The sequence below is a fragment of the Chrysemys picta genome, chromosome 2 (genome assembly GCF_011386835.1).
Source record: "Chrysemys picta bellii isolate R12L10 chromosome 2, ASM1138683v2, whole genome shotgun sequence".
Classification (NCBI taxonomy): Eukaryota; Metazoa; Chordata; order Testudines; family Emydidae; genus Chrysemys; species Chrysemys picta.
The window spans coordinates 224,405,325-224,417,787 of NC_088792.1; the positions used below are offsets into that span (position 1 = coordinate 224,405,325).

Consider the following 12,463-nt stretch of genomic DNA (forward strand, 5'->3'; position numbering starts at 1 on the left):
TTTAAAATTATATATCTATATCTATATATATAGATATATAGATATATAGATATGAAACTGCAGTAAAATGGCAACATACATATGGGTTGGAGAAAAGAAAACAAAATCCAAGCACATGGGGAGGTGAGTGGTATATGAAATTCATTGTAGAGCAATGAAAAGATCTGAGTGAAGAATGAAAATATATTCAATGATCCTAAGAAACAAAAACAGGAGAATGACCTGTAGATAGTGAGAGATCAAATTTATGCCTCAGGCAAACTACTTAATAGATAACATATTCCTCTTCCAATTAGGGAATATATAAACATAGGTATCAAAAGTAAAACAGAGAAAATCATTCTAGAATTATATCAGGAAGTAGTGAGAGCATGTTAGCAAGTACATTACTGGATGCATAATTATGGTTGTGCTATTGTTAGTATAATATCGAGTCAGAGAAAGTACAAAATACAGGGATTTTAGAATTTCATTAATTCAAAATTACAGAATTTAAGCCTTTATTACTTGGCAAAACAGAGATTCACAGTAGCCAGAAACAGGTTGAAGTGCACAAAATTTAGAAAGAATAGGAGCTGTGTCTCTTTCAAGCTAATGACAAACAAGTAGCAAGAGAGCACCTCTCTAAGCTAAGGAAAAAGCTGGATTCAAAGTGGCAAGTAGAATCCCCCCCCCCACCCCGAGTTGGTAACATGTAGCTCGGGCTACCAAAGTTAGAATAGAAATAATCTTACAGCTAGTAGTTAAGCAAGCATTTGCCTCCAAAATCCTGAAGTTTTCTATCCTAGCCATGAAAGTATTGGCAAGCTCAAAAAAAAAAAAAAAAAAAAGATATTAAGCTTGTTAAACTACAGAGCACCATCTTTTTATATTAGAAAATAACTCATTTTTACACTATGTTATAGCAGCACAACAATGAATACTAGCAAAAAGAACAGGAGTACTTGTGGCACCTTAGAGACTAACAAATTTATTTCAGCATAAGCTTTCGTGGGCTACAGCCCACGTCTTCACATGCATAGAGTGGAACACACAGACAGAAGATATTTATATATACAGAGAACATGAAAAAGTGGAAGTACGCATACCAATTATAAGAGGCCAATCAATTGATGTATGCGTACTTCCACCTTTTCATGTTCTCTGTATGTATAAATATCTTCTGTCTGTGTGTTCCACTCTATGCAGCTGAAGAAGTGAGCTGTAGCCCACGAAAGCTTATGCAGAAATAAATTTGTTAGTCTCTAAGGTGCCACAAGTACTCCTGTTCTTTTTGTGGATACAGACTAACACGGCTGCTACTTTGTAACCAATGAATACTAGCACAATGGTGTAATCACCTTTTCTGAACACGAACAGAAAAATTTTGCTATGCATATCTTATTTAGTTTGTGGACATGTAAGAAATGAACTTACCAAACTTTACCATGAGCTAATATGTTATTTAAAAAGCCATAATATTGAAATCTCTTTGTGTGCTTTCAGTGTTTAAAATGGACCTAAGTAATTTGAAATCTTCAGAACTCAGTTTGGGTTACTAGATATCCCAAATTATAAAATGAATTAAAGGAAATGAGTTGATTAGGGTTAACCAATCTGATCCCTGCAGCGTGTTGTGTGGTTTTTTTGTTTGTTTCTAGGATTTCTCTGGCACCACAGGGATGCTTTTCTGAGAACTTTGCAAAGACTATGATGCAAACAATTTTGGAGCTGTAAACTGAACTCTTGTCAATGTGCCTAAAGACTGTATACAGGTGGATTTGTATATTTCAAGATCAAAATAAAAATAATTCGCACAAATTCATGTTTAATATGGTGGAACTTCTCTAACAAAGGCAAAGAAACTCTTAGCTACTACAGTAGCAAAATTTTATTTGCATGTATGAAAATGTCACTTTACATATAGAACAAATGATAGGCAATGGTGAATTCTGTATATGCATAAATTAGCATAACCAGAGTGCACAGTAATAATATCAGAATCAAATTCATTTATGTAATTGATATAATTTTCCATTTATTACCTTTCACAAAGTGTAATACAATCTTCTCAAAATCTCTTCAGATTCTAATAGCCATAGGCTATTAATCTCAAAAGAAGTTTTATGTACTTGTATCTTTGAAGTTAACTGTTTAACAAGTATAATTAGGTTGTGGTGCAAGGCAAAGTGGTATAATAGGTTAGCAATAACTTTTCACTTCTTGTGAAGGGGATTCTACTCCTGACCTGGTGCTGAATGCTTTCAGTAGTCAATAAAGTCAAATGACATTTTGGTTGTCAGGTTCTAGTCCATTGGTAGAAAGTGAAAATGAAATTGATGAACTCATGCTAATCTTTCATTCATGCACTTTACGGCATATAGCAATAGTGGTTTTTTTTTGCTTTTCATTTTGTTTTTATTAAATAATAAATTAAATAATTTAACACAACTGACATGTCTCTTCTAGAGGCACCCAGAGCTGGAATTGCATGGAAAAAAGTAGCTCCCAGTCACATCACTTCTCTCTGTTCATTTGAGCTGCATTCGTACCATGTGCTGAAAAGTAGAACGTACCAATGAGTTTAGCAATTTCACTTTGAAAGTCTGCTATGCAGGCAGCACAAAGGAACTGGCTGTGCTGGAAAAGCTACCAGGATGCCAAAAGGCAGGGCCAGTTTTTAAGTAGCATGGTCTGAAGAATTAAGCATCGGACTGGGAATGAGAAAGTCTTGAATTCTAATTGCAACTCTGCCAATTCACCATGTGGCAAGTCACGTCATCTTTCTGTCTCAATTTCTCCAACTGTGAAATGGGGATAATATTTACCTTCCTGCCTAACAGGATTGTGAGGATTAGCTATTTAATGAGCACAAAGTACTATATAAATGCTAACTAGTAGTATTGAACAGGGCAAGCACAGTACAATGCCCTACACCGGAGAGATACACAGAATGCTACAGAAAAAGTTCCCATGGATTTGGGACAACTGTACAATTCACAAGTGATAGAAATAACGCTATCAAACAGAAATTAGTTTTACATCCATGTATTGAATGTACATGATACATATAAACACAACAGTCAAAAAAGTGTATTAAGGTCCCAATTCTGCCCTATGTCAGATGGCAACTGAATACCTCTCTGACTTCACTAAGACTTGGTGTACACTTAAAACTTACACTGATGGTGCTACAGTGCTCAGACTGAAAAATCCACAGCCTGAGCACTGTAGCTATGCCCATTCAGAGTGCTGTAGCTACGCCAACACCCCCCCCAGTGTAGACACAGATAGGCTGATGGAAGAATGGTTTGCTGACCTAGCTACTGGCCCTTCGGGAAGTGGAGTTCTTACAGCAATGGAAAAACCCCTTCCATTGCTGCAGTCTGCATCTACCCTATGGGGCTATGGCAGCATAGCTATGGCGTTGAAGCTATGCCCCCATAGTGCAGACATGGCCTATGACTGCTTGGGGGGCAAACTGGGGCACCAGTTTTAGTATGTTTTCTCACTAAAGCTATTCCCGTTAGAACACTGCGGGAGAAAGGGTGTATGCGTGTCTAAGATTTTCAGTTGCTATGCAGCAGTAAATGTCCTAAAAACACTCCACTCTCCAAGAACCTGCTATTCTACCCGAAAAGGAAATAACTTTATAGAAAATTGATGATTTATATTAAAGAAAAATTTTCACTTACATTTATTCAAGATGGCCATTGCTACTACTGCTGGAGCTCTGATGCTGGCTGAGTATATCAAGTGACCCTATGAGCTAAAATACAGAAGCCTTAGGAGAGCATAACTAAAGATGCAGCACACTTAGGACAACCCCACACCCCCATCTCCCACACATTTTGAAAGAGTTCTCATGGCTTTTTTTGCTTTAAATCTCAAGTAATATTCAATTAATAGTTTATTTTTTCCTATTAAACTTTCGTGGTTTGAATGGGGATTAAAAGGTAGGGTTTGTAAAGAGGCGTAGGTTTCTGTTGCATGCTAAATTGCCTTTTAAAAGGTGAACAAACCACAAAGCTGGTATCAGCAAGCCTTTCTGAACAACTCAGAATATAGTAAAATTTTTGCCCAATTCAGTCAAACACACAAGTAAAGCATCATCCCTATTTTCAAGCAATCACCACCCTCTTCTGCTGCTAGTTATATCACCTATGCACCCATTTTGAAGTTTGTGAAAACACAAAAAACAAACTACCAGTTGCCCTAGTGCATCTGAAGTGCGTGGGATACTTAAGATACTGCACTGCTGAAAAAAGAAAACAAATATGAGTTTAAAAAAAGACAAATGAGGGATATTTTTCATACAGCATTTCTTTCTTCATCCCAGCACGCCACCTGAATCAAGGAACTGTGCTATGGAAAAGCTATGTAGGAGGTGAAGGAAGTAGAGTCATTCGCACTCCCAGACTTTTGGATCCACTTCATGACTACTGTTGCAGATTGAGGGCTACAGTAACCACAGCTTCCTGCTGTGCTTCCTCTGTTCCACCAAGTTGGGAAGGGAGTGTGTGTGTGTGGAGGGATCCATGTATATTAACAGATCCACTAGTCCCTGACACAGCCCCACCTCCTAAACCCCTCCATGACTGAGCACAGGGAGCCATCACTAAGAAGTGCTGCATGGCACACAGTGGATGCTGGCTCCCTGCCCTTTCCTGGGGAGCTGCATCCAGTCTGGCTGCATCCAGGCTGCATCCTTGTTAGGAATCCATTCTTGCTGAAGCCTGAACCAGGAACCATGGGCTCCTAATGCGACATTGCTACCTATTTCAGCTATTACAAAATCTTCACTGTTCATCAGTAGCCATGGCACGAGTATGCTCTTCAAAGTTTTCCGATCAATGCAATAGCCCTCAATCTTGAATTGCAAAAGCCTATTTCCAAGGCTAGGATCCACTTGTACATCCACTATTATTTGCTTTGTTTTGGTTTATTTTGCTATTAGCTTTTATAACACTGGGATGAACACTGAAATTATAATGCTTTTATATAACTCAGTGGTGTGCCTTCACCTAAAATACGGTGTGCATTTATAGTCACCCCGTCTCCAACAGACTCTAGCGGAAATAGAAGAGACTGAAAGCCAGGCAATGAGAATGAAAAAACAGTTCATGTTAAGAGACTGAAAAGATTGGGACTGTTTATATTAGCTAGGAGACATGATAATAGTATACAAAATAACTAATGATATAGACGAAAACCAAAGAGTCACTCAATGAAATTGAAATTCAGCAAATTTAAAATAATAATAATAATAATAATAATAATAATAATAATAAAAACTTGTTCACACTAAACAAAATTAGCCTGCGAGTTTTATTACCACAAGATATCATTAAGATCAAAAGCTTAGCAGGATTAAAAAAAGATTGGACATTTACATAGCTAACGAGACTATCCAGAATTATAACAGTAAGGATTGTTTTAAAAACAAGTTTTTTAGAAGGGCTATCAACTCTCATGCTTCAGGGGATAAACCAAATAAATGTGGGTAGGGAGGGAACTTTCCCTTGGGAAGGTTATCCCATACAGGGTTTCTTGTATCTTCCTCTGAAGTATCTGGGACTGGCCACTATCAAGATAGGATGCTAGACTAGATGAAACACAAGTCTGAATTCCTGTGTCATATAATATCTACAAGCCAAATCGATGGAGTAAAACAGTGTACATGTATGCATGGAACTCCAAGTAGCAGCCTCGTATCTCCCTGGAGTTTCTTTTGAGACATGCAGTTCAACCTGCCTTGGATATAGTTGAATATGTTTTAAGACCTCAGGCACTGGGATACCTGCCAGATGACAACAAATATGTATACATAATCTCATCTATTTAATCTTTCAGTGGAAACACTCTGCCCTCTAGATGTATCCCTGTAGGCTATGAACAGCGCACGTGTTTTACAGAAGACTTACTCCTGTCCAAGTAACAACTGAGAACTCTTCTAGCATCCGAACAATGCAAACTAGCTTCTCCCAAAATTGAATGAAGATTGGTGAAAATATAGATAAATTACTTACTAAAAACACTTGAAGAGTTGCACAGAACCATCTTATCCTTATGGAACAGGGGTGTGTGTGGGGGGGGGGCATGGGAGCTTGGATCGTGCACTCTTCATGCTTATGTGATGACTATCAAGAATGCAGCCTTTTTTAAGCAATTGTAATGAAATGAACATAGGAAATCGCAAACTGAATCAGACCAGTGGTCCACCTAGCCCCATATCCTAGCCAATAGTGATCAGTACAGGGGAGGAAAGCATAAGAAATTCTTGAGTGGACAATTGTGGGATAATCCATAATGGTGGTAATGTTTTTGCAGATAATAAAATTGCCTAGGATTAGAGAATACTGTGAAAAAATGCAGAGGGATTTAACAAAATTAATTGACTAGGTAGCAAGATTGCAGATGAAATTCAGTGTCGATAAAATGCAAGGAAAGAAATAATCTGAACTATTCTCATACCCATTGATGAGTTCTATATTTAGCCAGTCAGAAGAAAAAACTCCAGGGTGCAATTGTGGACAGCTCAGTTAAAACATATGCTCAATATTCAGTGGCAGTCAGAGGAACAATCAATGTTAAAACGTACAAAGATTGTGAACAAAATAAGTTTATATAGAAATCTATAATGCAGCCTTACTTGTAATACTATTTAGTTATGGTCACTCCATCTCAAAAAGAAACATCAGAAATAGAAGGGGTCCAGAAACAAGCAATGACAATTAGAAGGATACACAGATTTCTGGATAAAATATTCTCCATCAGCACTTCATTTCTACCTCACACAGGTCCACCTAACTATTAAAGCCACCTAGAAAATTAATACAACATACTTTTGTTCTGAAGCCAGGAACATTTAAGGCCTAAAAGGAAAAGTTAAGGCCTAAAAGTACATACCCTCTTCTCCTTCAACCATAGGTACGTTACCATTACCACAACTATAGTACACACATTACAGACCACATGCTGCAAACTTAATTCTGTCCCCTAGAGATACCAATCTTTAATCCAGTTAAGTTCCTTTCACCAACACAACCAATTACCACACCAAACATCCACAACTATTGTGAAAAAAACAATCTTATAAAGGAATGCATGCAAAAGAGGCAGAGATAGGTTATCAGAAGGAAATGGAATAGAAAGTTCAGTGTTTATAGGAGGAAAAGAAACAGAGGTCTGATGATCTCAAGGTTGTCTTTCTGAATGGTTTGTCTTCTCATTGTACATATGGGCCCTCAAATGGAAGGTCCTTCATAGAGGCCTCTCTTCTAAATGAGACTCCAGAACCCATCAGTCACAAATATAGTCTCATGATTATAGTAGCTGTCACTAAAAATCTAGAAGCTGCGTCCAAAGCATTGTGAAACCCTCACATATTTTGTGACTTATCAGCCTTCATCAACTTTAGTCATTGCCTCTCTCCTGGCCTCTTCAGAAAGGTGCTCTACCAATGACAGGAGTTTATCCAGGGTAAGAAGTTATATTTGGCCAATAACCCCTACTAATTAGCTACAGGAGGAGAGAAATAGAACAAATCAAGGCTTTTTTCCGTCCCAGAAAATCAAAGTATATGGCAGGGATCGGCAACCTTTGGCATGTGGCTCACCAGGGTAAGCACCCTGGCGGGCTGGGCCTGTTTGTTTACCTGCTGCATCCACAGGTTCAGCTGATGGCGGCTCCCGCTGGCCGCGGTTTGCCGTCCCAGGCTAATGGGGGCGGCGGGAAGCAGCGGCCAGCACATCCCTCGCCACTTACCCTGGCGAGCAGCATGCCAAAGGTTGCCGATCCCTGGTATATGGCATATCTGTTCTTAGAGGCAGAGATGCCAATGAAAGTTCATGGCAAACTGATGCATCAGGCACAACCGGGGATCCAAGTATAGGATGTGAATGGCATATTCAAAGCCCCTCAGGGATAGAATAGATGGGATCTGTCCTCTTGGAAGTAGATACGACTTCAGCAGAGTTTAGCCAAAAATACTCTGCAGGTTCTAAGATGCTTCCATTATTTGGAATGGCCACCTGCCTAAATTGTCTTAGGTTACTGTAAGACTCTAGATCAAGCACCTTTGAAAGCTGTCCCAAGATCTCCTCCTTGAAGCTTCTGACAGCATCAGGTGGAGAAGTTACACACTGCCTCATCCTGGATGGTAAAGGTGGTGAACCCTCAGAGGACTCTTGCATTGCACCCCTCATCTTCAGCATCCCATAAATCTGATCAGAGCCTAGGGAAGAAAACACCTGGAAAGACAAATCTGGTGGAAGGCAACTCTCTTTCCGTGATGAGAATCTGGCTGAAGTCTCTTTTGTGATTTCTCAGGAGGCCATTGTCTAAGCTTTTGACCTCAGGATTATTGTGCTCACATTGACCAATATGGACAGCAGTCCCTGTTGACAAGGGAGATGAAAAACAGAGACACCCCCCACCTCCCTCCAGGATCAGAAGATTGCTAGGCAGTTACGTGGGTCTGTTGCAAGACCAGAATACAGACCATCATCCTGACCAGAGAGCAAGTCAGGAGCCATAAGCTGCACCTGGCATCTTCAGGTAGTAAAGGACCCTAGAAAGATCTTCAGTGTCTATCACCCAGGCAGTTCTTGACACAAAATCTAGTCTTCCTTCAGAAGAGGGCCCACAGTCAAAGTTTGGATTGCTGAAGGTTCCCTGTTCAGAGTAACAGAAGATGAGGAAGATAAGAGCCAGATACATTATATTAAGGAGAGTGTTGCTTCACCGTCTGTTAGGACACCTCTGGGACAAGACAAGAAGGAAATATCAATGCCAAAGAAGCCAATGCTGAAGGCTGACACCTAGGCCTCAAGAATGGTTGAGGCCAAGGAGAGCAATACTGTGACATCTCCCACACTAATGAATTGGTTTTCTTTTTTTAATACTGTGGAGCAATCCAGCACTGACAGATATGGCACAGATGATCACTGGATCCTCTGCTCTCAGAATGGCAACAAAGCCAAAGAGGTTGATTCCACATCCGATATCATAGCTCTCTTTGCCAAAGTCCATGCTGAGGCAGCCTCAGTATAGACCTCCTGATCACCAGTATTGGACTTCAGTGCAAAGCTGCTTATCACCAACTCACCTCTCCTCTCCACTTCAACAACTTCTACTTAAACATCAAGAAATCCCTTAGCACTGACTTCACCAATCAGCACTACAGCTAGCCAACTAGGACTAAGGCCACATCTACATTACAAACTTACATCGCTATAACTACGTCTCTCAGGAGTGTGAAAAATCCACACCTCTGAGCAATGCAGTTATATCAATCTAACCCCCAACGTAGACAGCGCTCTGTTGACGGGAGGGCATCTCCCATCGACATAGCTATCGTCTCTCAGGGAGGTGGATTAAAGTACGCCAATGGGAGAAGCTCTCCCACTGGCATAACTGCATCTTCATTGAAGTGCTGCAGCTGTACCGCATTTTAAGCAGCGTGTTAAGTGTAGACCTGCCCTTAGACTCTTTAGAATCCCTTTATGTTGATCACATCAAGGGCTTAGCACTGTATTGGAATGAAGGAGTCTTTAAACTTCCTCAAACAAGGGCTTCTTGAGGCACCTCTGTTTGGGGAGCTGTAAGGACCTATAGGGATTATATCCACAACAGATCAAGCACTGGATTTACTCACCTGTCACCAACATTATAGCTTCATATGATGCACTGATCTTAGCAGTGGACATCCCAGTTGCTGAGAGCTAACCAACAGGGCCAAACTAAGTCCACATCAGCACAAAGTGTATGTTGTCTAAAATAAAAACAAAACAAAAAACGATAAACCACCTACATCAAATGCTATGCCTAGAAAACTCTAACAGATGCCTAAGAGATAAGGCAATGGACAGTCCTCGGTTCCAGCTTGCTGTTTCTAAGGCTGTAAGAAAGGACCAAAAACTTCCAAGCTTCTACACCAAAGGCAGGCAACTACAGAGCATGGATCTCAATACAGGGAATTCTCAAAGGCATTAAGCTTTCATTTAAAAAAAAATTTATATCTAGTTGAAGAAAACCTTTCAAAACATGAACCAAATGTACTGTAAAAAGATGCAGTAGTGTCTTCTTCTGTCTGCAGACAAATTAGGTCAGTGCCTTTACTGCTACTCATAGTCTAGCCCAGTAGCAGCAATGCAATGAAATTAACAACTCTGGTCAGTTTCCCAGCTGTTACAGAAAGCCTGGGTGTTTGTGAAACTGTCAGTCACTTCAATTTCATGTTGTTTCTGCAAACCACAGCAGATGTGCTAGAGTTATTCACAGGGGAAGGAGACCCAAAAACAGGCTGGGGAAGAGGAAGAATTCCCTATAGCAGCTAGAAGGGTATGGCAAGTGGAGAACACAAGAGAGAAAGCTCCTTGTTTCTTCCAGGAGCCAAAGGAATGAGTGATGTTTGAAGTTGGTCAAATATCTAGTAACCAAAGTGATAGAAGAGACGAGCTCCCAGGCAAGAACCAGGGACAGCACACTGTTAAAAAGCCAGCACTTTCTCCATTCACAAAAAACATGGTAGCAGAGAAGGGAGACAGGGAGCTCACCAGTTATGATTCCTGAACTTCACTGATCCTGGAAACCACCACCTACTATTCCCCATCTTTTCTATCTACTTAAGCTAGGAGTTTGAAAAATATTTTTCTTTTATCATATTCATAGTTAGGACATTAACCAAGTAAAACTATACTCCATAGCAACAGTTGATTAGGACTAACTACAAAAAAGCAAAGTTCTTAAAAATAAGCACCTTGAGGCTAAAAGTTACTGAAGTCTCAGCCTGATTACGGTAATCTGCTAATCAGTATACATCTTTCTCAAACTGACAAAATCTCACTGAAATAAATACCAAAAAATTCAGACATCAATACATTAAGAACTGCTTACTTATAACACTCAAACAATATCCAACACGAGAAAAGGCATAATGAACAATTTGAAAAATAAGTATTTTTAGTGAAAAAACCCAAACAAAAAAGTTACCCACCACAAAAATCTTGCAAAGACCCAGTTTGTTCTATAACAGAGCCTTTATCCATAATTACATGGCGTCTGATTCAAGACAAACATTTTTGCATGATAATTTAAAACAAAAAACAAAAAACAGTGCTATTGTTTTTTTAATTAGCCCAAAGCTGGAAATAAAACTGAAGCTTTACAGCCAAATGACACAAATTCCTGACTTAAGCAATGAAAGATTTTTACACTGAGAATGTGTAATTTAGTTATGCCTGGAAAATGTTTTATGTCCTATTTGTGCCTATAGGCTGCAGAGTTTTTCTGAAGAAACATCATTCAAAATGAACATCAATTGAAAACTTTTATCAGTCTTAATACACTGATTCTCAAAGGTGTATTAACATTTTAACCCTATGCTTCTAAAATGAAAGGGACAATGTGTCAAATGCAGCACTCAGAATGGTTCATTTAACACCTTGATCTCACTGGACATTTCACTGCCAAATGGAAGCAATCCACTAACAGCATCCTCATACAAACTGATGCGACATACTGGGAAGAAATCTGCTGCTAACCTCCTCACAAGCTCTGTGATGGCGAAAAAGTGAAGGTGCTCTGCAAGGGTGTGGACAAGTGTCATTGGAAGCCTTTCCCATGCAGGTGGGTGTGATGAGAAGAATGCACTCCACTGGTGGTCTCTACACAAATATTAGGGCTGCAGGAAATGGGAATGGGTAGTTGGCAGTCTTCCCAAGTGAAGTGGACTAACAGTAGCCAGCCTGAGGTGCATTAAATGGATAGCAAAGGGATTCAACATGTGGCCATTTCAGACACCAATGTTATCAAACCATATTAGGTCCCAAAATTCAAAGAAAACTGTTTTGATTTTTAAAAAATTTCTATTATAAGACAACCCACTCTTTAATCAATCCAATAGAGAACAGTGGTGTGAAATGCACTGCGCTTCATCTTGCCTCCTAAGTGGACTGATAAGCCCTGACAAAATGGCTTGTTAACAAACTTTAACTAAAAGCAGGACAATAATTCTTATACTATCTTACACAGGATTTCACACTCAATAATATTGATTCCACCTGCCACAGGCTCAGAAATATCAACCCACTCTATTATAGGCTTATTAAGGTTGCCTGGCACTTCCCATTATAAGACCCTATTTTCAGTTTCTTTTAACTGTGAAACTATATGGTTGAAATCTGCCAAAAAATTAATCCTGAAGGCATACACCCAGCATGGCCAATTTCAGCCAAAACAGTTCAGCCATTTCCAAGAATAAGGCTACAGAAAAAAATGTTAAAAAATTCTGGTGCCTTTTCTTTGAAAAGCTCTTAGCATACCTATGCTTTGGTGTAGGGCAGGAGTCGGCAACCTTTCAGAAGTGGTGTGCCGAGTCTTCATTTATTCACTCTAATTTAAGGTTTCGCATGCCAGTAATACATTGTAACATTTTTAGAAGGTCTCTTTCTATAAGTCTACAATATATAACTAAACTATT

At 39.4% G+C, this 12,463-nt stretch overlaps 1 protein-coding gene across 12 annotated transcripts in view; it reads right to left on the reverse strand.

The window, feature by feature from the left end:
• PLAG1 (PLAG1 zinc finger) overlaps positions 1–12,463 on the reverse strand; it is a 51,424-nt gene that overhangs the window by 14,088 nt on the left and 24,873 nt on the right. For 4 of the 12 annotated variants that reach the window (XM_042857008.2, XM_065585571.1, XM_065585572.1 and 1 more), the window contains one exon: positions 9,638–9,754. The exons of 4 other annotated variants lie outside the window; for them this stretch is intronic. The gene's annotated coding sequence lies outside the window, so the exon portion shown is untranslated. Of the gene's footprint in view, positions 1–3,674; positions 3,749–8,057; positions 8,177–9,637; positions 9,755–12,463 lie in introns of those variants that run through there. 4 more of the 12 variants (XM_042857009.2, XM_042857006.2, XM_065585573.1 and 1 more) reach the window with 3 other exon arrangements.